The 26498-nt window shown below is 34.5% G+C and overlaps 1 protein-coding gene across 5 annotated transcripts in view; it reads right to left on the bottom strand.

Moving 5' to 3' along the window:
- The window catches only part of LOC126881800 (zinc finger protein 845-like), a 274174-nt gene that overhangs the window by 236916 nt on the left and 10760 nt on the right, over positions 1-26498 (bottom strand). The gene's annotated exons all lie outside the window — the stretch shown is intronic.

Here is a 26498-nt window from a genome sequence, read left to right as displayed (position 1 = left end):
TTTTATTTTATGAGGATAAAAATAAGGTTATAAAACAAATAGAGAACCTAACACTGGGAAGCAGCATAGACTGGACACCTAAGGAATTTAGCCAGCAGCTGCGACAAGAATATTCAAGTGCTGCGGATTACTTATTTAGGGAAACTCCAACAAGGCGAATTCATCCAATTACTATTAATGATGTTATCGACGCCGGCGCCAACAACGATGAACAAAGAAAGCATGAAAAGTGAAATAGATAATGTTTTTGCAATGACTTGTATAATATTAGCTTCAGTGTTTATTTTAATTATAAAGATTATATTTAAAATTGTTAAGAGAAAATTTGAATCATCATGTAATATAAGACTTGATCAATAAATAAGGCGTTTAAATAAAAAACCCATAACTTTAAAAAATATTTATTTTGTACACAGAAAAATTACTTTTTTGGTAAAGTTATTTAAGAAAATATTTGAAGTAAAAATCGTTGAAAATAATGAAAATAAATGTTAGCAGATAATTTACATATCGCATAGGAAATAGCGGTTGAGGGTCTAATCGCATTACTATGCAATTTTCGTTATCATACCCACATTTTGTTATTGAGTTATATTTCTTATCATGTGCATAGAAAATGTTGGAATTTTTAAAACCAATGACAATGATAAAACTGAATATAATTTTGCACACGCACACTTTCTACAACACGTCATAGGGTGGGGCACGCATCCGTATAAATTTCAAAATGCACCTCAGGACGGTCTATTCCATAGTCTATTCCTTACTGTTAGTGTACGCTCGTTGTGGTTCAACTAGTTTTGCAAGGTAAGTGTTCTCTTAATTATTTTTTGTTAAATATTTTTTATTTTTCTTGTTTGATTTTGAATAAAACTTAATGTTTTCTGCTCCGCCATTTATAAAATCTCTTCATTCCAGCTGAGATTTATTATTTCGACATTAAATAATTATCTAATTGTCGACATTTTGAATGACATTTATTTTTTATTTTCTCGTAATTATTCGTTGTTAAAATCTTTTCGGTTTTTCAAGTTTTTGGTTAGCTATTTATAAAATTCCTTCATTCCAGATGAGATTTATTATTTTAGCACCTGATTGTCTACAAGACCTCATGTCAGCATTTTGAATGACAATTATTTTTTATTTTCTCGTAATTATTCTTTGTTAAATCTGTTCGGTTTTTTCAAGTTTTTGGTCAGCTATTTATAAAATTCCTTCATTTCAGATGAGATTTATTATTTTAGCACCTGATTGTCTACAAAAAAGACATGCTAGCATGACAATTATTTTTTTATTTTCTCGTAATTATTCGTTGTTAAATCTGTTCGGTTTTTTGGTCAGCTATTTATAAAATTCCTTTATTCCAGATGAGATTTATTATTTTAGCACCTGATTGTCTACAAGACCTCATGCCAGCATGACAATTATTCTTTTTTATTTTCTCGTAATTATTCTTTGTTAAATCTGTTCTGTTTTTCTTTGATTTTTTTAATTAATGTTTTCTACTCTGCTATTTATCCCTTTTTTCCAGATGAGAGTTATTATTTCGACATCTGATTGTCTACAAACAAAAAAGACTTAATGTTAGCATGCTGAATGTCAATTATTCGTCATTCTTCGTAATTATTCTTTGTTAAATCTTTTCGGGTTTTGATTTTGAATACAACTCAATGTTTTTTGCTTGGTTATTTATATCACTCCTTCATTTCAGATGGATTTATCAAAAATTAATGCCTCATCTGTCGTAGCGAGGAAACCCGTGAAGAAACTCAAAGAATTACCGATCGACATTCCAGTACCCATTACGGGAGCCAAAATTGTGACGACAAAGTTTGGGCAAGCTGTTCTGTTAGATTTGGGGGAAGAGGTGGTGTTTCTACCGCCTAGAGTGACAGATACCTACAGCCCCGTCATTGAGGAGTTTTCGAGCGGGAAGTATTCGATAGTTTATCACGGCCTGGTGGACTGCGGCCAAAAGTACCAGCCCATGACATCATTTAAAATTATCTAAGCGAAAATACTGAGAGAAAGAGAGGTAAGCAATATGGATATTGTTAAACAATGTAAAAATTTACTGTTATTCATCAAAAGAATCAGAAAGATAGTTTTTGATAAATTCACAGCTAAAGACAAAGAAATTTGGGTGAAACGCTTAACGAAACAAATCAAAACTTGTAATAAAGTAATAAAAAAACGCACTTTGCCTATAGGTACAATTAGAAAACTGCAAACGCATGTAGGACATTTTAAACATTTTAAACAGATTATTTTCAATAGACATGTCGGTATGGGGCTAGACAACAAACTAAAACATAGAGTTAAATGGGAAAATGTAGTTTCCGCGTTTAAAAGTCGAATTAAAACTGGAGTTATAGTTAATTTATGGCATAAGGACTTAGCACATTTCCTAAATGATTGTTATATTATTTTTAAAAATAAAATCAGAAAAATTTTAAAAGCAGATAAAGTTGTTAAAGTTAATGTTTGTTTTTGTGGAGAATTTATTAAAAAATCGGGGGAGGAGGAAATTGTAAATTTTAAATATTTTAATACAAAAAATGCTGTACTAGACGTATCTACCGATACAGAGCGGTGGTTTTTTGAGAATGTTAAAGATAAAATAAATCTTAAATTATCCGAGTTTCAGGAAAGGGACTCCGGTTTTGCATTAAATAGAATTGTATCTTTAGAAGTAAATATTAATCGATATGAAATTGGAAATGGTTCCTCGTATATTAAACTTCCTGAGAGTATTCAAAAAAAGCGTGCTTGTATTAATGTAAAAAATTCTGATCAAGCATGTTTTTATTGGGCAATAGTTAGTGCCCTCTATCCAGCTAAAGCACATAAAGAACTCCCATCCTCATACCCATGGTACAGTACAGTACTAAAAACAGAAGACCTAGAGGCACCAATGCCGTTACATCAAATTTCAAAATTTGAAAAATTAAATAATATATCAGTCAATGTATTTGCTTTAGAATTAATAGAAAATAATGAAAAGTCATTTTTCACAGTATATCCAGCTAGATTAACTAAAACAGTCGTTGCCAAACATGTAAATCTTCTTTTAATTCAGAATCACTATTTTCCTAAATTAAACGATTATGAAGCACCTCCAGTGGATAATGATAATTCAGAAATTAAGTACCACTACTGCCACATTACGGATATGTCTAAATTAGTTGCTGGTCAATTAAATAAAAGAAAGGCCAAATTATTTCTTTGCAATAGATGCTTAAATTATTTTTCAACTGAAGGGAAATTGTCGGAACATGAAAAAATGTGTGCAGATATGAATAATTGTAAAATGTCTTTTCCTAAATATGATGCTGTTAGTTTTAAAAATTATACTTATAAACAAACAACGCCATTTGTCATATATGCAGATTTTGAGTGCATGTTAGAAAAAGTTACAGACCTCCAAACATCCTGTTGTACTAAAAAATATCAAAAACATATTCCGTATAGTGCTGGATACTATGTAAAATGTAGCTATGATGAAAAGTTGTCTTTTTTTAAGAGTTATAGAGGCATTGACTGCATGGAGTGGTTTGCTAATGAATTACCAAATTTAGCTCAAAGTATTCATTCGAAAGTTAAGAAAATTATACCAATGCAGGAAAACCCGAGTACCAGTAAAGCCACAAGGTGGCACATATGCGAAAAATGTTTTTCTCCTACAGATATCATTGTTAAAGACCACGACCATTTTACGGGGGAGTTCAGAAATTTCGCCCACCAAGCCTGTAATTTAAATTTTAAAAAATTGTTTGTCGTCCCAGTTATTTTTCACAATATGAGTGGCTACGACAGTCATTTTATAATTTCAGAGTTAAGCAAAAAAGGAGATATTAGTCTACTTCCAGTCAATAAAGAAAAATACATTTCATTTACACTTAACGATGCTGTTACTAATATAAAATTTCGATTTATTGATTCATTAAGATTTTTAGGAGCCTCTTTAGATGAATTGGTCTCAACATTAAATAAAAATGACTTTAAAATTTGCAAGCGAGAATTTAGCAGGTTAAGTGACGATGAATTTAAATTAATAACTAAAAAAGGGGTATTTTGCTATGATTTTATTGATTCTTGGGAAAAATTAAACATTACCGATTTACCTCCAATAGAGGCATTTTATAATAAGCTAAACGATACGAATCTTACAGATGAGAAGTATGCTCATGCTAAAATAGTTTGGGATACCTTTAACATTGAAAATTTAGGTCAATATTCAGATTTGTACTTAAAAACCGATATTGTGCTTTTAGCAGATGTTTTTGAAACTTTCCGCAAAAAATGCTTTATAACTTATGGGTTAGATCCAGCCTGGTACTACACAATGCCCGGTTATTCTTGGGATTGTATGTTGAAATACGTGGGGTGTAACCTCGAGTTATTGCGTGACGTTGACATGATACTATTTATGGAGAAAGCAATTCGTGGAGGAATTTCAGTATGTAGCGGTAGAATGTCGGAGGCCAATAATAAGTACATGCCTAATTATGACCCCGCACAGCCCTCAAAATACTTAATGTATTTTGATGTCAATAATTTATATGGGTGGGCTATGGGAGAACCCTTACCCTACGGAGGGTTCGAATGGATGGATGCCAAAGACATTGATGTTATGTCTGTACCAGATGACTCTCCCGTAGGGTACATGTTACAAGTTGACTTAGACTATCCTCGCAAATTACATGATCTGCACTCAGATTTTCCATTCGCTGCCGAACACCGCAAAGCTTTGGGTTCAAATCATACTAAACTAATGACAACACTTTATAATAAAAAAGAATATATCGTTCATTATAGAAATTTAAAACAAATGCTGGCTAATGGATTAGTTTTAAAAAAGATACATAAAATTTTGAAATTTAAGCAGTCTGCGTGGCTGCGACCCTACATAGAATTAAATACTCGACTTAGAGCTGCAGCTACGAACGATTTTGGAAGAAATTTATACAAATTGGCCAATAATAGTGTATTTGGAAAGACTATGGAGAATATAAGGAAACATAGAATAGTAAAACTAGTCAGATCATGGAATGGGCGATATGGTGCTAAAAATTTAATTTCTAGTGCCCGGTTTCATAGCAGAAAAATATTCAATGACAATTTAGTAGCTATAGAACTGATTAAATCAGATCTAGTTTTTAATAAACCCTTGTACATTGGCATGACTGTTTTAGATATATCAAAATTATGTATGTACCAATTTCATTACGACTATATGCTTCCAAAATTGGGCGCAGATAAATGTAATTTAATGTATATGGATACCGATAGCTTTATTTATGAACTGTACTGTCATGATGCATATGAGGAAGTAATAAAACAAGATCTATCAAAATTTGATACATCCGATTACGCTGTAGATAATATCTATAATATCCCTCGAGTAAATAAAAAAGTTTTAGGAGTAATGAAGGATGAAAATAAAGGAGAAATTATGACAAAATTTGTGGGATTACGATCAAAAATGTATACTTTTAAAGTTCAATCTGGTCGAATCACTAAAAAAGCAAAAGGGACTAAATATAATATAGTAAAAAATGTTATAAAATTCGATGATTATGTAAACTGTTTAAATGATTTTAAGGAACAAACTGCTACTCAACACTCCATTCGGTCATATAGCCATAACGTTTATAGTATAGAACAAACAAAAATTGCGCTAAGTCCTTATGACGATAAAAGATATTTAATTCCAAATAGTTTTAGAACCCTACCATTGGGACATTACAGTATTTTAGAATAGATTTTTTTTTTGTAGATGAATGTTCCATCATTGACCGACCTATCTATCAAAAAAATCTGTGAAACAACAGTATCAGCATCATATTTCATCGAGCAGTCCCCCTTGCCGTGGACATTAACAAAAATAATATTAAAAAAATTTCCTTTATATAAATGGGAAACGATGATAAGCAGTGCTAAAAATGATCCTATTCCTTCATATAAAGGAATAGAATTTATTGCTTGCTCTAAACACATACCGTCACATTTAAGAAATGTCGTATTAGGAAAGTCAGATTGGGGGAGTATATTTGAAGATGAACACTCCAGTTATTGTGTATGGGCTAATGGATATTATCTTAAGCAGCATCGCCTAAACGTATGTAAATCATGTTTTTTTGCATTCAAAAATGCTCATGAGACCTTAAATAAATTTTTACTGGTGCGTTACGACCATACTCACGAAGTTTATGATGCTGATGATATCGTTGAATGCGTATATCAGCAACCACATTATTGGTGCAATAGTTGTTTTACTCACGTTTTATTCGATTTAAAAGATTACGAGTCTTGCGTTAATGCATTACATGAAATGCCTAGAAATAACAGGTTTGATGATTCTGAACCAGAAGTCTGAAGTAGGCAGTAATATTGATTCTTTTGAGACGAATGATAGTGTCGAATATCCATAAGCTACTATCTCTCTTTCTCTCTTTTTTGTAAATAATAAAGATAATATAATGTTATTTTTCTTTCTGTATTTTATTCTATAATAAAGATATATGTAAACATTTTTATTTGTTTTATTATGAGCACTTCCCTCATATGAGGCGCTCAAAGCAACAGTGACCTAATCCACATCCCACAATTTTACCAAAACCCTTTTATTACATTAAAGTTATCCATTAAGAGATGGCTTTAACGTAATAAGAGTGTTTTCGTAAAAATGTGGGGCGTGGGTTAGACCACTGTTGCTCTGAGCGCCTTATCACATCATAATAAAAATCTTATACTTTTTATGATAAAACGTTACGTTTTATGTGAATCTTATATGTTTTACGATAAAACGTCACGTTTTATGTGAAATAAAACTCCAAATTTGCAATTTTTATCATTTATTTAAATCATTAATTACCTTAATTTTATAAAAATAAATGAACTCCCTAAGAGCATTGTTTGTCATATCATCTGGCATTATCGAACAAAAAGCATACAATATTTGCAAGGGGTTTAAACTATCTGCAGTATTTTTACAAAAATCTAAAACATTATAATAATATTCACAAAAGTTCAAATTTTCTAACAACTGCATACGAGGCGATAGCACACTAGTGTTAAGTTCAACAATTTGCTTCACTTCTTCTTCATCCATATAGTACTCCACACCATGCTTCTTAACAATAATGAATTTACAATCATCGTAAACTATCGGGGTAACAGTGCAGTATTCTTCGCATGGAAAAGTTGGGTGCATGAGGTCATCAGTTGATTGGAAAAAATCAATTAGTTGTTGTGTGATGATTGAAATAAAGGAATACCATTCGTATGCGCTGAGTGATATTCTGGTAGGTTTATATTGTTGAGATAAAATCACTGCAGGCGAAAATGATCTTGCAGGGCTTATACCACATTGTACTTCATAGCCCGATAACGTGTATTTTGTTGCAAGCAGGTAGAAAACTTCTGATTTGGCGGCAGCCTCATAATTTTCCAAAGCTCTATCTAATTCTTGATTATAGTCTTCGTTGCTAGGCATATCGATGCTAAATTCACAACCACCTGAGGAATACCCACTATCTTGAGAGCCACCTGAAGAATACCCACTATCTTGAGAGCTCATGTTCACTTGTACTGACATTGATACTGAAGCATGAGTTCTTTTATATTCCCCTACTCCTTGTGGTAAAAACAACCTCTTTGCAAAAAATGTATTGCTACGCGGCGGATTAAAAGATAGATCCTCCTAAACTACGTCATTAACGTTAATCCAGCTGTTATGTTTGCTGTCCATACCGAGCCATTTCACATACATCTTATTGCCTTTTCGTCTAAGTACTTTTTCAACCAAGTAAATGTCAGGGTTTAATGTTTTCTGTAATTCTTCTTCGTAAAACCCCCCGCTAATCGGTATACCGTGCATGTCTTCAAGCAAATACGTTATAGGATTTGTTATCTTAACTTTTACAATTTTAAATAATTCCGTCGTCCAATTGGGCGTGTAGGCCTTTTCAAATAAATGTTTTGTCTTTGAGACACGTACAATGTCACCAATTTTATATTTTCTTGGACCAGCAATTTTTAAATGACTATAACTCTTGTTTAAAATAGCTTTTTCGTTGGATTTGTTGACCTGAGATGGTTTGTATCCCGTTTTACTGTGCCTTGTATTGTTGTATTCCTCGGTAATTACAGGTAGAGCTTCTAACCATTTGTATGATCCATGTAAACTGAAATACTTGTACAACTTTGCTTTTAACGTTCTAATGACTCTTTCACAAATGGCGGCTTTTTTAATCGTGTAGGTGCTGTAATGATTAATTTCGTGTTTTTTCATTAAATTTTGAAATTTTCTGTTATAAAATTCTGTTCCCTGATCGGATTGGAGGTTCTTCGGAAGTCGTCGAGTATGGGCGAGAATATCCGAAAATGCTTGAGTAATTTCCTCGCCAGTCTTGGTCTTTAGAGGGCGTGTCCACACATATTTTGAAAAACAATCAATTACGACTAGTATTAGTTTAAAATTTTTATTTTGGTGTGCGTAAGGACGCATTTCGGCCAAATCCATTTGCCACAAGTCATCGATTCCTTTGATTATTGTTCGTCGACGAGGATAGATTTTTCGTGCTGGTTTATGCAATTCGTTCACCACCTGTTCCTTTTCTGTAGACATTTTCTTATTAACGACTTCCAGCATCTACATCTACAACATGTGTGCGCAATAGATCAATATTACGTACTATATCCTGTAATGTTTGCTCCACTTGTTTTAACCTCTGTTCCATCTTCATATCGTGCATCGTATGGTTTGCAAGTGTTTCTGCAGCTTCTTTTATGCTTTTATCCGCATCCTTTTTTAGTGTATTCACATCATCTTTGATTATTTTTTTCAATTTTTGCTCGAGAAGTGGAACTGTGGTTTTATGAAGCTCTTCTCTTACTTGATTTAGTTCGATCGCTAAATGTGGAACTGTGGTTTTATGAATTTCTTTTTGTACTTCGTTTAGTCTGACGGCTAAATCCTGTATATCATTAGTTTTTTGTTGCAACAACTTATTTATATTGTTCTCCGTATCCTTTTTTAGTGTATTCATAGCATCTGCGATTATTTTTTGTAGCTTTTGCTCGAGCAGTGGAACTTCTTTTCTTACTTCGTTTAGTCCGATTGTTAAATCTTTTATATTAATGGATTTTTGATCTAATATCGCATCATGGGCTTTAATTATTGGAAAGTATACGCTACGCATCTCATTTATTAGATTATCAACGTATTTTTTCGTTGCAGCATCACTATATTCTGATGGGTCCTTAACATTACAAATTTTCACATTTTCGGCATTAATGTTTCCGGCAGGAGTATGTGGAAATGTAACTCGTACTGCCTTTTGGGTGATACTGTTACGAGAGTGATGACCGAATTTGTCGACACTCATAATGGAAATGATGCCATCATTCTCAGTTACTCTATTATATTGGCTTCTTTTAGTTCATTGATGATAGCCACGATTTCGTTGTCGTGAGATGTGTTGCCGGCGTCTTTCGAAGCCACCAAGAGTTTAAGACGATCAACTAACTCATTGACGTCATCCCAATAAATATACTCTAAGGGTGCAGCGTTGTATGTTAAACGAGAGTCATCCAACCCCGTTCCTTTGACCGTAGATGAAGATGCTGACCGAGCTGTTTTCGTTCTGTGGTCGAGTTCTTTTTGTGAACGAGTTGCATGCTTTTTCATTGTTGCATCAGATGGTTTGAATAGAGGTTTAATAATAGAATGATATTTTTCTCCGCTGGAACCTTTAAGGCGTCCTAAGGTATCCAGATGAATCTCTGTGTTAATCAGCAGTGTTTTATACTTTTGTAAATCCTCATCATTATACTGTTCTGGGTTTGGGTTGGCATAAAATAAAAGGTGATATAGGCCTGGCGTACCACTTAACCTAAGTTCTTCAAAATCCCGTTCTCGAATTATTACTATGTCTCCATTGTCTTTGTCAAAGTTTATTCGACGTTTTCCCAATATCCAGCCACTAATACTATCGTAAAATGGACCACAGTTTTTATCGATTTTATCGTCTTTTATCAAATATTCTTTTATGTACTTGTGACTTATTGGAGGATAGTGGTCGATATATTCGTCTGTGGCGTCCATCGGAATCTCGTTAGAACCGGAGATTGGCTCTTGAATGTTTTCATCAGATGCCTCGGGTGCATCAAGAAATACATCCTCATCCTCCTCCTTTTTCACCTCTTCTTTTTTAACATGTCCAAACTTGTTAGTGATAGTATGATGTAACGTTTTTGATGATTGAGCAATATCCTTGAGAGGCTTCGAGATTGGTTTAAAAAGTTTATTTAGTGACTCATCTTGCTCTGTTCTACCTAACTTCAATGCCAAATATTTTTTGCGAATTGATCTAGCCAATTCGGTAACTTTCTTCTTGCGAAGGGCAATGGCGACCGTATCATCTGGCATTTTGCTGGCGACTAAACAAACACCTTACAATTTTATATATTTATCAAATCCTTTGCGATATCGTCCATTGTTGAGAGCAAAATCTTTCATAATTACCACAGTACCATACCTATCTCTCCAACATTCTGAACACATTTTTTTAAATTCATCAAATGACATGTCTGGCGATACGTGTTCATCAAATATATGTTTCAAATTTATCTCGTCTTGCTTGAACAGCACAATCATGTTACAATTGTCTCTTATTAGCTGCTTAGGTATTTTTGAATATGTTTGGCATAAGTAAGCCGCATCGATATCTTTATGTCTGCACATGGAATAATACTCACGAATCTTGTGTTGGCCATCACATGCGACATCGTCAAATAAAAACACAGAGTTTGGTTGAGCTTTGTTGGGATCAATAATTTCTTCATTGTCTTTAAATGGAAAATACCCTACACCTTTGACTTGCGCTAATGCATCTCGCAATAGTTGGTATTTCGGTTGAAAGAGGGATTTTGAATAAACATAGACATTTTTAAACTTGACGCCATTTGGACTAAATAAAAGTGATAGCATGGCGTTAGTTTTTCCACATCCACTTGGACCACAAATAATGGCTCTGAATGAGTTTGGTAATAATTTTCCATGTTTACTGTTGGTTGCTTTCTGTACAATATCTAGATTATCAATTGGTAACGTCTGCTCTTGTTGAATGACTCTCATCGTGTGTTAAACATAGTAAAAATATGAACAATATATTACCAATGTCACCAAATGCATGACCATCAGTCCAATGTTGGTCTTCAAAGGGGAAGGTCTTTTGAACTCTCTAATTAATAAACTTCCAGTTGAGCTTCATATTCCTGGTTATCAGTATTGTGGACCTGGAACAAAACTAAAAAAACGTCTTGCACGCGGAGATCCAGGAATTAATCCTTTAGACGCAGCTTGTAAACAACACGATATCGCTTATTCGCATCATACATCTCTCGAAGAACGTCACAAGGCCGATAAAGAATTGGAAGATAGGGCTTGGGAGCGATTCAAGTCTAAGGACGCTAGCTTTGGCGAAAAAAGTGCTGCTTTACTTGTAACCGGTGGAATGAAAACGAAAAGAAAGTTGGGAATGGGATGTCCTCGTCGTCGTGGAAGAAAGGGACGTTATTCTTTCAATCGGGATGTGGTACCTAAAATTGCAAAGTCCATAAAGAGAGGAGCATCGTTAAGAGATACTGCTTTGACAGCTGTACGAATAGCAAAATCGGTAATTAAAAAACTTGGTGGACGAAAAACAGTTGATCTTCCACGAGTGTTGCCACTAAAATCTGGAGGTTTCCTACCCCTCATACCCCTATTTGCAGGTCTTTCTGCATTGGGGGCTTTAGCCGGTGGTGCAGCAGGGGTGGCGAAGACTGTGGTTGACGCAAAGAACGCCCAAAAGAAATTGGAAGAGGATATGCGCCATAATAAGGCGATGGAACACATCGGCTCAGGTCTGTACTTGCGTAAGAAACCAAGAGGCGGATTCGGTTTGTATCTGAAAAAAAACTTCCAATAAAGCTACCCAATCGTCCGCTGTACGACTTAGAGATTGCGCATTACGCGAAAACACTTAAAATCCCACATTTTCGAGGTGTTTTCATGAATGACACTCTGCCTAGACACGGTCCTCGAAAACGTGAATGCGCAATAGTTAATCTAGATGCATCAACACACAGCGGAACACATTGGGTAGCATATAGAAAGATAAATAACGACGTAGAGTATTTCGATTCATTTGGTAATTTGAAGCCGACCAAAGAACTTGTTAAATATCTAGGTACACATACAAAAATTTTCTATAATAACCATCAGTATCAAACCTACAATCAAATCATTTGTGGACATTTATGCCTAAAGTTTTTATATAATGGAGCATATTAAAGGCATGGAACTGCTTCTGGACCATATATTTCGCAAAACACGTTTTGAAGAATTCAGTGAAGAAGAACTAAAATTAATACCGCTAGATTATATTATACGAACTGTAGAACCTATAGAATTGTTATATATATGGCATAAATTGCCTGGGGAATATCGACAAGAATTTAACCTGCAGATACTACTTCCCTGCTTCGTGCATTACAACAGACCTGATTGGAGGACTCATTGGGATGGCCCACCCGGTTCTCAAGCATCTTGTCATTTATGTAAACTTGCTTTAGAACAAATAAAAAAATGTGAATAAATTTGTTTTTTACTGTATATAAACCTATTAATCTATTGACCTGAATCAGTCATCATGTCGCAGTTGTTGAGAGTAAACAGCACCAATTACATATTCTCGTTTCAACCTCCCACACCGATCGTATTAGATCCGAAAAAAGATTACGAAATAGCTCTTCGATTTTTCCATTCTTACAACAGTATACCAAACATCGAAAATTGCAAGTTTTATTACTACGATGTCAATAACCGAGTGCAACATTTTGATTTCCCTGATGGATGTTATGAAATTATCGATATTGAGGAATACATACAAAAGAAATTGGGGGCTGCCAATACATCTAAACCTGACATGATATTTAGTCTAAAACCTAACCACAATACGTTGCAGTGCGAAATCTTCAGTCAATTTAAAATTTCATTTCAACCAAATGACAGTCTTGGTACAATATTAGGGTTTTCTCCCGTAATACTAAATCCTAGACAGACACATGCTTCAGATCTACCTGTTAGGATTATTAAAGTATCTAGCATACGCTTTGAATGCAACATTAGTACCGGAGCCTTTGACGGTAACAGACCTGCTCACACGCTCTACGAATTTGTCATACAATCAAATCCTGGGTACGCAATTGACGAAACCCCTCACAATTTGTTGTATTTACCTGTTGTGCCACAGCGTGAAATTACCAATATCACTGTGTTGGCTGTCGATCAAGAAGGACGACCTGTGAACTTTAGAGGAGAAGAGAGCACATTGGTGCTGGAACTTAGATCAAAAAGCAGATGGGATTAGTAATAGAACAATCTACCCAGAGAACGCCATTAGTTGTGCAACCATCTCAGCAGCAATATCTTAAACAATCTACCTACAGAACACCATTAGTTGTGCAACCATCTAAGCAGCAACATCTTACGTCCGCAAACAAATTGTTTTTACAAACGTTGGGTTTTAAACTGAAAAAATGACTACAATGTATGGAAAGAGAGCGCGTTCAAACAACATCACAATGCCTCCAATATTTGATATTTATCGTAAGCCAATATTTGATGAATCGATTCGAAAGGCTGAATACCGAACTTATGCACCATTCATCAAATCATTCAACTGCAATGATATTGTCGAATTTAGCATTAATCAAGTTGACTCGTTTTTTGCAATGAGCGAAACCTTGTTATGCATTAAAGGATCACTCGAAATAACTGGAAATGGTGGCGTCAAACTAGCAAATAATGTGGGTGCCTTCCTTTTCGATTCGTGTACGTACAGCGAAAGCGCAAGGGAGATGGAAACAGTGCGGGATCCTGGCATCGTAAGTGCTGTACGTGCCATGACATGTTATACGCAAGAAGATTCTAATTATATGGTTATGGCTGGATGGAATTACCCTAAGGATCCAATTCTAAACGCTGCAGATCATTCATTCAGCATACAGATGCCTCTTAAGCATGTTTTCAACATTTTTAATGATTATCCATTGATTACGTGTGGTCGTCAAACAATAAGACTAGTTCGAGCTCGAAATGATAACGATTGCATAGTTATTACAGAAAAACAAAACGCTGACAAAACTACAACTGTTACAACCGCTAAGATTAACATTACCAATATTGAGCTTAGAGTGAAGCACATATTCCCCAATGATGATACTGGAACTCATGAAATCTATTCAACAAGATCAACCTATAGTTATTCCGTTTAGAAAGTGGGAATTACATGAATTACCTGCTATTACGAGAGGTGCCAGGCGTGAAGTTTGGGCTGTTAAAACTAGCACATCAGTTGAAAGACCTCGTTATGTTATTGTTTTCTTTCAAACCAACAAACGCGACAAGATTACAGCTGATCCTACTTTATTTGACAATGTCAACATCCAAAGTATTAGATTATCGTTAAATGGAGAATACTGGCCAAACGAGAGAATGCAATTGGATTTTAGCAAAACCGATTACAATGAAGCCTATTTTAACTATACCGAATTTTATCCTAGCTACATACATTCCCAACAAAAACGACCTCTACTCGATTTCTCAGCTTTTAAGAATCGTGCATTGTTCGTTATCGATTGTTCGAAACAAGAAGAAAGCATGAAAGCATCCACCGTTGACGTAAAACTCGATATTGAAGCGAATAACGGTTTTCCCGACAATACCAAGGCCTATTGTATTATTATTCACGACTGTGTAATGGAGTACTTCCCTCTCACCGAAATTGTAAAAAGTCTAAATTAGATGCATGAGGTGTCAGTAGTACACGAGCAATCATCATGAGAATAGCATTCGTAGATATTCAGGGATTCGTTGTGGATGGGTGGTTTGTTCCTAAAGAACTTTCCATTGAAATAGGTTATAAACGAAGTCATTACATCTTTTTGCCTCCGAAACCATTCAATGCGCTAAGTAATGTGGATAAGAAGACCGCATCATACGTGGAGAAGAATCTGCTAGGCATCCGGTACTCTGATGGAGAAGTTGAACTATCTGAAATAAATAAGATACTGCAAACCGAGTTGTTATATACAGCTGACTGTATCTACGTTCGAGGGAAACAAAAAGCAGAATATTTGGATAAGAAACGCCACGTTTTTGGAATTTTTCCTCATATTATTGATGTTTGCAAGTTCGATGGTACGCCTCGTGCTGCTGGAAATCTTGGTTTTACTGCAAACCCCCCATGTCATGCCGCTGGATTATTTTCATGTGCAGAAACAAATGTGAATCGCCTGCGTGACTGGTTTGTCAATAAAATAATGCCAATGTAATTTTTCTGTGTACAAAATAAATATTTTTTAAAGTTATGGGTTTTTTATTTAAACGCCTTATTTATTGATCAAGTCTTATATTACATGATGATTAAAATTTTCTCTTAACAATTTTAAATATAATCTTTATAATTAAAATAAAAACTGAAGCTAATATTATACAAGTCATTGCAAAAACATTATCTATTTCACTTTTCATGCTTTCTTTGTTCATCGTTGTTGGCGCCGGCGTCGATAACATCATTAATAGTAATTGGATGAATTCGCCTTGTTGGAGTTTCCCTAAATAAGTAATCCGCAGCACTTGAATATTCTTGTCGCAGCTGCTGGCTAAATTCCTTAGGTGTCCAGTCTATGCTGCTTCCCAGTGTTAGGTTCTCTATTTGTTTTATAACCTTATTTTTATCCTCATAAAATAAAACCTGACTTCTTAACTGTGTCAGTTTTTCTCTAAATTCTGCTAATTTACGTCTATACTCATTCAAAGACATGATGTTACTACCTCACGTCGCGCTGTGACAATAAGTTCTTGCGACTGAGCTCCCCATGACAATAAGGCCTACGCGACATTTCACGAGCCCACGTGACGTTTTGACGTGACGTTTTTACGTGCTTTGACGTGACGTTTTACGTGACGTGCTTTGACGTGACGTTTTTACGTGGCGTGCTTTGACGTGACGTTTTTACGTGACGTGCTTTGACGTGACGTTTTTACGTGACGTGCTTTGACGTGACGTTTTCACGTGACATTTCACAAGCCTACGTGACGTTTTGATGCGACGTTTTTACGTGACGCGTTGACGTGCTGTGTTCCTTTTCTTTGCAAGTCAGGTTGGGTGGTCTAAGGCGTTGGCTTTAAGCACCGATGGGGTGCGAGGGTTCGAATCCCTCACCTGACACATTTTTATAGATGACCAGACACGTCACATTCTGTTAGGCACTGTCAGGCACTATACGGACAAGAAGATTACGTGACGTGCTTTGACGTGACGTTTTCACGTGACATTTCACAAGCCTACGTGACGTTTTGATGTGACGTTTTACGTGACGCGTTGACGTGCTGTGTTCCTTTTAAGTTCTTTTCATAAAAAAATTGCATTATGTTGTTGTTTTATTTAAATTCCAAAATTACCAGCCGCGCGCTTCGTATCTACGAGATCCTTCCGCGAAAAACTTAAGGTACCGACCGCGCATCTGCTTCGCGTTCCGCGAAAAATTAAGGTACCGATCGCACATCTGGTATCGCGCACCGATCGACCAGCGCTAGAACGCCGTCACATCGGAACGCGCCCCATCGGACGTCGTCACATCGGAAAGCGCCCTTTTGGCACTATGCCGCCATGTTTTTTTGTATTCGTTATCTCCCGCCCATTCCAACGAGCCGTCGTACGTTTAAATCGGACCAATAGCAGCAGAGATACCATGTTTCTCTCTCTAACACACATACTTCCCTATATCAGCTGTGACATCATATACCTCTCTCTCTAACACACAGAATTCCCTATATCTGTAGTGACACCCGTTTAGATCATCTACTTAATTGGTCAGAACATCACCATCGATGACTTTAACTTTGAGCGCGTTAGAGAATTCAAGTATCTTGGAACAAGAATAACTGAAGACAATAACGGACCACAAGAAATAAACAACAGGATTCAGGCCGGCAACAGATGTCTTTTTGCCCTCCAAAACCTTATAAACTCGAAACAACTAACAAAACGTACGAAGATACAGGTCTATAAAACAATCATACGACCCGTTGTGATGTATGGAAGCGAAACGTGGACAATAACAAAGGCAAACGAAGAGAGACTGTGTGTTTGGGAAAGAAAAATCCTAAGGAAGACCTTTGGTCCTTTGCTGGATGAAGCATCAGGACAATATAGGATAAGAACTAACAAAGAGCTCGAACAACTTTACCCGGACGCCAACATCATAAAAGAAATAAAGTCCAGAAGACTCCAATGGGCAGGACACCTCAGAAGACATTCTGACCAAAGAACAGTAAGACTGGTGTGGGAGGAAGTCCCAACTGGAAGGAGACCACGCGGACGCCCTCGACTCCGGTGGCGAGATAATATAGCAGGAGACCTAAGCACTATGGGCGTGGAGAATTGGATGGAGGTTGCTCAAGACAGAAAACAGTGGAGGCATGTTGTCGAGTCGGCTAAAACCCCAGGAAGGGTTGTAACGCCACGGAGTAAGTAAGTAAGTAAGTAACAAACTCGATCCCAACAATTATCGTTCGATTAGCTTACTACCAGTAGTTAGCAAAGTCATAGAAGCCATTATTTCCGAGGAGATGACTAAATTCCTTCTCTAAGAACATGTTATTCCAACACAACAACATGGATTTATTTCTGGTCGCTCTACTCTAACCAATCTCCTACATTGTGTTAACGACTGGACGTCATCTCTTAAAAGTTTACAGCCGGTCGACTTTGTTCTGTCTAGATTTCTCTAAAGCCTTTGACCGTGTTCCTAAGCGCAGACTTCTACATAAACTAGAGCATTTTTGAGTTCGCGGTACTTTATTATGTTGGATTGATGATTTCCTGACAGATCGACATTACAAAGTTAGAGTTGGCGAATCGTTCTCAAAGGACAGTGGTGACTTACTTGGTGTTCCCAGTGGTTACTACTCTTCAACGCGGAAAAATGTGTAGTGCTTAGAATTGATAAAAATAATCCATATGCCGTACTTCGTTAACGGACAACCATTAGATTCAGTGTTCTCGTATAACGACCTCGGTGTTATCGTAAACAGCAGCCTAACGTGGTCCGACCATATTCAGTCTATTTGTAAACGTGCGAACTCCAGACTATATGTTTTTCCATGACTATATGACTCCAGGTGTTTTTCGAGAGTTTCAATGCAGTCATTTTGTAAACTTTATACTATTTACATAAGACCGACTCTTGAATATGCTGGCCCAACGTGGTATCCTGATTTGGTTCGAGACAAAACTTTGTTGGAAAACGTTCCAAAGAAAAGCCACTCGAATTCCATTCTGACTGAGAAGACCTTCCTATGAAGAAAGGCTCAATATGGCCCACCTAACTTCTTTTGGACTTCGCCGACAACGTGACGACTTAATAACCACATTTAAAATATTAAAATTCAATTTCGGAAATCTCGACGAAATGTTTACCATCGATCAAGATGAACGCCTTAGGGTCGATTTCTCATACCTGCGTTAATCTATGGTTCAGTTGAACCAGGTTCACCCGTGATCTGTGGTTTTGTTTGAAATGCATTTCTCATTCCGCGTTCATGTCAGCGCTCGTTCTACAGCTTTCGAGAAATGCCAATAGATGGCAAAAGGTAAAAAACTGTCACCATTTTGAACTACCTTTTTTATGCTGTTTTTGAATAAAGTTAAATTTAAGTATTTATAGTCAAATAGTCATTTTAATAATTATAAATAAATATTAGAAAAACAAAAATAATGTTATCGTTTATCGTTAGGCTTAATATAATAAAATAGAATATATTTATATTATGACAACGTTTCGTGTTAATACAACGCATGCGTAGTCCATGGAATCATCTGAACTGAGTTCTGAAATATTTGAACGGCCGGATTCCACCGTTCAAGCATCGTTCAAGTTTAAACTGCCATCGGTTGAACGTGAATTGAGAAAGACGATTTTGACTTTAAACTGACGTTTACTAGAAGTTCAGGTTAAACTGGAGTTGAACTCGATATGAGAAATTGGCCCTTAGAGGTCACCAATTTAAACTTAAAAAAGAGAACTTTTGTACGAGATCAAGACAGAATTTTCTACCAAATAGAGTTTTCGATATTTGGAATAACCTGAATGATAACATTGTGTCAGCTACCTCTACCAATACATTTAAAAACAGACCTGACCGTTTTCTATTATAGTTGAAATATTTTTTATGTAAACCCAAACTGTATCTTTTTGTTGTTGTTGTTTTGTTTATATTGTATCAGAGGCGTAGCTACCGCCGTATCAGCCGTATCAATTATACGGGGCCCCCGACGTTCAGGGGCTCCAGTGCACCATGTCGAAACAAAATTCCATTTACCAAGATTGAACAAAATATTCTACAATTATTTCACTATTAAAAGGCTTTTGAAACAGTGTATATTGTTTGAATATCAACATTTTGGTGTAATGGATTCTTTATCTATGCCTATATAAATCATATTTATCTATTTTGTATTCTACGTCCCATAAGAACAGAGTTTTTTTGTTTCCAAGCTACCTTTCATTGTCAATTCCATTGGCTGTGTGTGTTATTGTATAATGTATAATGCCAAATTGCAATTTTTGTAATCGCTTTATCTTTGAATATTTGAAACAGTATGTATTATTTGGATATATTTTCGTGTATTCTATTCTTTATCTATAATTGTATTTATGTATATCTACACTTCTCCAAGAAATTAACGCACCACCTTATACATTGGTCATTTTTAATGTCTCATTTCCTAAACCTGTTATCCGATTTAAGTGATTTTTTTTAATAGGTTATAGCCGTATTATTGAACAATCTCGCTGTAATAATATTGTTGCCAGACAGGTAAATTGTCATTGTATACCGGCTGTATACCAAAAAAACTGTGATTTTTTCTCAAAGTTCGCATCAATCTGTGGAATATTATAGCATTTATAAAATACTGAAATTAAAACCCAACTATAGCCTGATGTTTTCTTAATATTCTATTGTTTTATTCATTCGCTTATGTAGGATAATAAAAAAGTTAGGTAATACTTTAAGAACTAGTCTTATTTTTCATCAATACAGGGTGTTTTTAAATAAGTATGGCAAACTTTAAGGGTTAATTCTGCATGAAAAAATAATGACAGTTTGCTTCATAAACGTATGTTCCCAAATGCTTCGTTTCCGAGAAAGGAGGTGTTGATATTTTTCTTACAAACTGACGATTTATGTATTGCTCTAAAACCCGTTAATATGAGCAAATGAGAGCTGGTGGGTTTTAAGGGGTAGTTATTGTGCATTTTTTAACATACAATTAAGAATTTTCTGTTCACCATTGGCGCACATACGGATCATATTACCCGTATGCGCGCAAATGGTGAATATTAAATTCCTAATTGTATAACAAAAATGCGCAATAACTACCTCTTAAAACCCACCAAAAATAATTTGCATATTTTAACCGGTTTTAGGGCAATAAATAAATCATCAGTTTGTAAGAAAAATTTTAACATCCCTTTCTCGGAAACGAAGAATTTGCGGACATACGTTTATAAAGCAAAGTGTCATTATTTTTTCATGCAGAATTACTCCTTAGAGTTTGCCATACTTATTTAAAAACACCTTGTATATTGACGAAAAACAAGACTAGTTGTTAAAGTACCTAACGTTTTTATTATCCAACATATAAGCGAATCAATCAAAAAACAGAATGTTAAGAAAGCATGAGGTTATATTATGTACTTTGGTTTTAATTTCAGTATTTTATAAATGCTAAAATATTCCACAGGGTGTCGCGAACTTTGAGAAAAAATCAAAGTTTGATTGGTACACCCGGTATACAATGACAATTTACCTGTCTATCAACAATATTAATACAGCGATATTGTTAAAGAATAAGGCTATAACATATTTAAAAAATCACTTAAATCGGATAACAGGTGTTATGAAATTCGAGACCTCAAAAATCACCTACATACTTTTAAGTTGGTACGTTCATTTCTTGGAGAAGTGTATTTGCCGGCCGCTCGCCGTTATACCATAAGCACAGAGCTTTTTTTCTTTGTTTAAGCTCATTTTCAAGGTCCATTCATCCTTGCATTGAAAAAACTGAATCTGTTTTCAAACAATGAGTCTCGACAATTCAAATCTATTTTTCGACTTTGGTTTATTAGGTTTATTATTATTATCTATATTTGGGTGTTATACGCAGAACTTATTAGTTCCTAAGGTTGTAATTTGTTTTATTTCATTATCTTTTATTTTGTATCTACTAATATTGACGAATTATGTAATTTCAGTAAACTGTATTTGTTATTGTTTTTTTCTGACTTTTTGAAGTTATACTTCTTTACGCGCGTTGAGGGTGAATTTTTAATGTTAAAACCAGGCTCATACGCATCGGCCAGGCGCATACGCGCATTATAACTTTGTTCTGATTGGATGTTCAAATGACATGTCAAAAATTATCCAATATGGCAGCTGTAGCGCAGCTGTGGGCTGTGGTTTGGGGACGGTTTGGTTATGTCCTTGATTGATAAATATAGAGTGATTGTTATACTGCCTTTTTAAATAGTTTTCATATTATATTTTTGGACTTATTAACATGCTTGTTGCATGTCATTGTGGAAGCCCAAACTGTGTGAGTGCGATTTTCAATCGCAAAATTACTGATAAAAACCTATTGGCTCGTAGAGGTAGTGTAGAGATTCTCTACACTAGAGAACTGTGGATAAACATCAATCAACCGGGACGATTTTACGATCTCACTTATTCAAAACTAAAGACTCGGAGGATCCAGTACTTGGAGTCTTTTATTACTGTCAATGATTACAGGTAAGTGTTTTGAAAATAAGTTAAACAAATTTTGTTCCTACATTTGAGCCACTTTACACATTGCAAATAATTGCGAAATTTATAGCACAAGTTCTTGCAGCAAAAACTTCTGCAATCAGTTGCAACTTGCAACTAGATTTCTGCAATAAAATGATTACAGGGTACAAGTAATTACAGAAGCTGATATGAAATAGACAGAAACGTTGACCTAACCATAAATTTTAGGTTATGTTGTTTTTATAAATTAAATGTGATTTTTTGAGTAGAGTTATCAGATATTAGATTAAAAATGTTAGATTATTGAGAAAATTATAATATGTGTTATATATAACAATTGCAGAAAGAATTGCATGAACATGTTCTATTTAGCTGCAACTTCTTGCAGCAAGTAGTTGCTGCAAGTAATTGCACCTTTTCTGTGCAATTCTCGTGTGACACGATGCAATTTCAATTGCTGCAAGAAATTGCGCAATTACTTGCATCGTGTAAAGTGGCTATCCCATACATTCACATAACAATATTTTACATAAATCTATTAATTTTAGACGAACCAGCTTATTTAGAGGACGAAAATCATCCTGATCAAGTTCCATCACAGGAAATGGTACGCAAGCCTCAAAAAAGTGCATAGGTAACATGATGTTGAAAGAACGAGGAGATTGGAAAAGAAAGAAGTAAATTGAGAGTGAGTAAAACCAATAAACACATTTATCTTATGCTTTTTCAAGTGGATATAACAACTAAAAAATAAATAATGAAGAATAATTTAATATTTTGATTTTTTGTTAAAAAATATTCTCAGCTAAGTACAGTGCGTTGGTAACAGACTGTCTCCTTATATGCAATAAACCATTAGCTCATGTGATGCTCCAGCTACAATTTGCTTAATCCATATTTTATAACTTTTCCTCAGCTTTTCGCTTTCATGTATCACATTGTTGTTAGCATTAATGGTTCTGATTTAAGTCGAGCTGCAATGCCACTTTTTTTGAATAGCGTAGTTAACCATATATTATCTGGTAAAGTATCAAAAATGTTTCTTACAAAATTGGTGTCAGTGTTCTGCTAACTGCAAATTATATTCATATTTACCAGTTTTACGTGGACTCATTTAACTTTTCACTATTGGTTGAGAATAGTCCGTCCGCTATAACTTTTCCCATGCGGTGCGATTCATTTTCAATCAAATTAAGTCAAAACAGAAAGTGAAACGTATGCCGATGTGTGTAGTATATAGTATACAGTATACAAAATGTATATACACATCGACGTTCGTTTCAATTTATGTTTTGATTTAGTTTGATTGAAAATGATTCGTACCGTATGAGAAAAGTTATAGCGGACGGACTATATCTGCATAAGTATGCTCTACAAACTCTACATAAATCACTCTGTTTATAATGATCAGCTATTGCCCAAAAATTATTAAATGAATTGAGTCATTCTTTTTTTATATAATTTCGATTTACATTTAATGTTACATTTATCGTTACATCGAGGTCCCGATTCTCTCATTTACGTTAATTTTACAGTTTTTCTAGTGTATTCTTGGTCAGAGTTCCTCAGTTTCTTCAAAATATTAATTTTGAAAACACTTGGATCTCTTTGTCTCTCCTTTCCAAGATTTTTCTTCTTTGGGAATTTTTACTTAGCAGACGTATCTAATAATAAACTAATGCCTTTGATGCAGGAAGGGGTTTTCGCTGTTGATGCTTCTTGAACATGTAATCCACTGTGAACATCAGATATAACGGTGGAAGTTAGTTCACTCGTAAATTATATAGATGTTACAATGTGTTTATAAAAATATTCATCAATAATAGAAATTTATAGTATTGTAACATTGGTTACAAAGTTTTTCCACTGAGTGATTCAAAATTTGCACTTACAATGAGGTTATTTTATTAAAAAACTTTATATTAAGGTACATAAGATAGGATAAAAGTTTTTAGATCAAAATGAAAGTTGTCCTTTGTAGATATCATTTAAGCAATAGTTGAAAAACATTATAAGTGGAGTTACAATGTTATTCATATCAGTTGTAGTTGTGATCTAAAATTTAAATTGGATTAATTTTTTTTGTAGGCTATACAGATAAATCTAAAAGTAAACATAGAGGACAATGATGCATTAGAGACTGGCATATCATCTCATACGGACAACACCGCAGGAGAGTTTTTTTATATTTGAACAATTCAGCTTCGCTTCAAAGAAAGTTGGATGCATTGGAAAAAAAATTTAAGCTCACCGTTTGGACTTACGGAAGATATTGAAAATGCTATAAAGTAGGGATATTATACCGGATTTGTATATACTTTTGTAAATAATACAGGCTGTAACAAAAATACAGGTCATAAATTAAACCACATATTCTGGGACCAAAAATAGTTCGATTGAACCTAACTTACCTTAGTACAAATAGGCACACAAAAAAAGTTACAGCCCATTGAAGTTACAAAATGAAACTCGATTTTTTCCGATATATCGAAAACTATTAGAGATTTTTTAATGAAAAGTGACATGTGGCATTGTTATGGTAGGTAAATCTTTAAAAGAAATTATAGTGAAATTTGTACACCCCACAAAAATATTATGGGGGTTTTGTTCCCTTAAACCCCCCAAACTTTTATGTACGTTCCAATTAAATTCTTATTGTGGTACCATTAGTTAAACACAATGTTTTTAAAAGTTTTTTGCCTCTTAGTAATTTTTCGATAAATAATTTTCAATCGAGATGCGGCTTCTTTTTTAATATGTTTACGTAAAAATTTTATGGGGGTTTTGTGCCTTTAAACCTCCCAAATGTTTGTGTACGTTACAACTAAACTATTATTGCGGTTACATTAGTTAAACAGAGTGTTTTTGAAACTTTTTGCCTCTTAGTATTTTTCCGATAAGGCATCTTTTATCGAGATGTGGCTTCTTTTCTAATACGGTTCAAAATATACCTCAAACTGTAATTATTTATAAAAAATTTTTCGTATTATTACCAGTACGTAACAGTATACAAATATATGGTGGATTGGACAAATATTCAAAATATCTCGACAAAAACTAGCTTTTCGAAAAAGTACTAAGAGGCAAAAAAGTTTTAGAAATATTGTTATTAACTAATGGTGCCACAATGATAATTTAATTGGAACGTACACAAAAGTTTGGGGGGGTTTAAGGGAACAAAACCTCCATAAAATTTTTATGGTGTGCACAAATTTCACTATAATTTTATTTTAAGATATTCCTGTCATAAGGATGCCACATATCCGTTTTCAATAAGAAACCACAAACAGTTTTCGATATATTGGAAAAAATCCATTTTTATTTTGTAACTTCAAAGGGCTGTAACTATTTTTATGTGAACATTTGTACTAAGGTAAGTTAGGTTCAGTCGAACTATTTTTGGTCGCAGAATATGTGATTTAATTTATGACCTGTATTTTTGTTACACCCTTTGTTAACCTATTGTATGATATTTTAAAAGAAAATAATGAGTACCACCAGTGTTACTACAAATGTCTAGTGAATTTAGTAAGTAATTTTGCCAATTTTGTAAAATTGACAAGAAAATAATTACTAAATAGTTAGTAATTTTGCCAATTTTCACAAAATTGGCCAAAAACAAAAAAAATATCTACTAAAACACTAGCCAGTTGTGTCGTGAGTTTAGCGAACCGACTATAACTCTTGTTAAATTAAGGTTGAGTTTACACTTTTGACTTGCCTACAGATTTAAAAATATTTTTGTCATAATATACAGTATGTCCCTGTAAGTTGGAACCATAATATGGAAAACTTTTTTATTATTCATTTTACGAAAAATAGTTGTTCTACATAAAAGGTTCTGCAATATCTAGAATCTCGGATTCAACCATCAGATAGTAATTTTTTATGGGTATTACACAGGGTATGTCAAAAAAATATGAATGTCACTCAAGAGAAAAGTAGCTTTATTTTTACAATATTGAACATTGTTATTATGAACAGTTAATTGGAAATAGAACTATATTCTAATATGGAATTACATCCTTCTAATTGAAAAAGAAATTAAAAATTTTTCTCAACATATATAATCAACATTATTTTCTGTTATTTCAATTATGATAACTTTTGTTATTAATTTTACGAAAGAAAAGTCATAGAAAGTTCTGAATGATCTAAACCCTAAAATATAACCATCTTATAGCAAATATTACCGATTTTGTATGAGGTATATAAAAAAACTGTTTTTTATGACGACAAAGAAGTATAACTTCTTACGTGCGTACACAAGTACACACACTCTTTTTTGTAAGCTTTGTCCATAAGATTGTAAAATTTTCAGTGACAATAAAACATATTTCTATTCTATTCTATACAAGCGTTGTTGCTTCTTTTGTCGCGGGGGAAAAAAGGCCCCGCGACAAACTTTGATATGGGGCCCCCGTCGGGCTAGCTACGCCACTGTATTGTATTTACTAGTAGGTTACTTATGTAATTTCTTTGTTTTTGGGTATAATAGGGGCTTGTCCCTCTGCCCTTGTTTAAGTATAATAATAATAAGAATAATAACTTTCGAAAATATTAACTTATCTTTATTTATTCACTGCTT

Source organism: Diabrotica virgifera, chromosome 1, assembly GCF_917563875.1.
Source record: "Diabrotica virgifera virgifera chromosome 1, PGI_DIABVI_V3a".
NCBI classification, from domain to species: Eukaryota; Metazoa; Arthropoda; class Insecta; order Coleoptera; family Chrysomelidae; genus Diabrotica; species Diabrotica virgifera.
The sequence above is the reverse complement of the archived record's forward strand: the minus strand, read 5'-3'. Positions and strand labels throughout refer to the sequence as shown.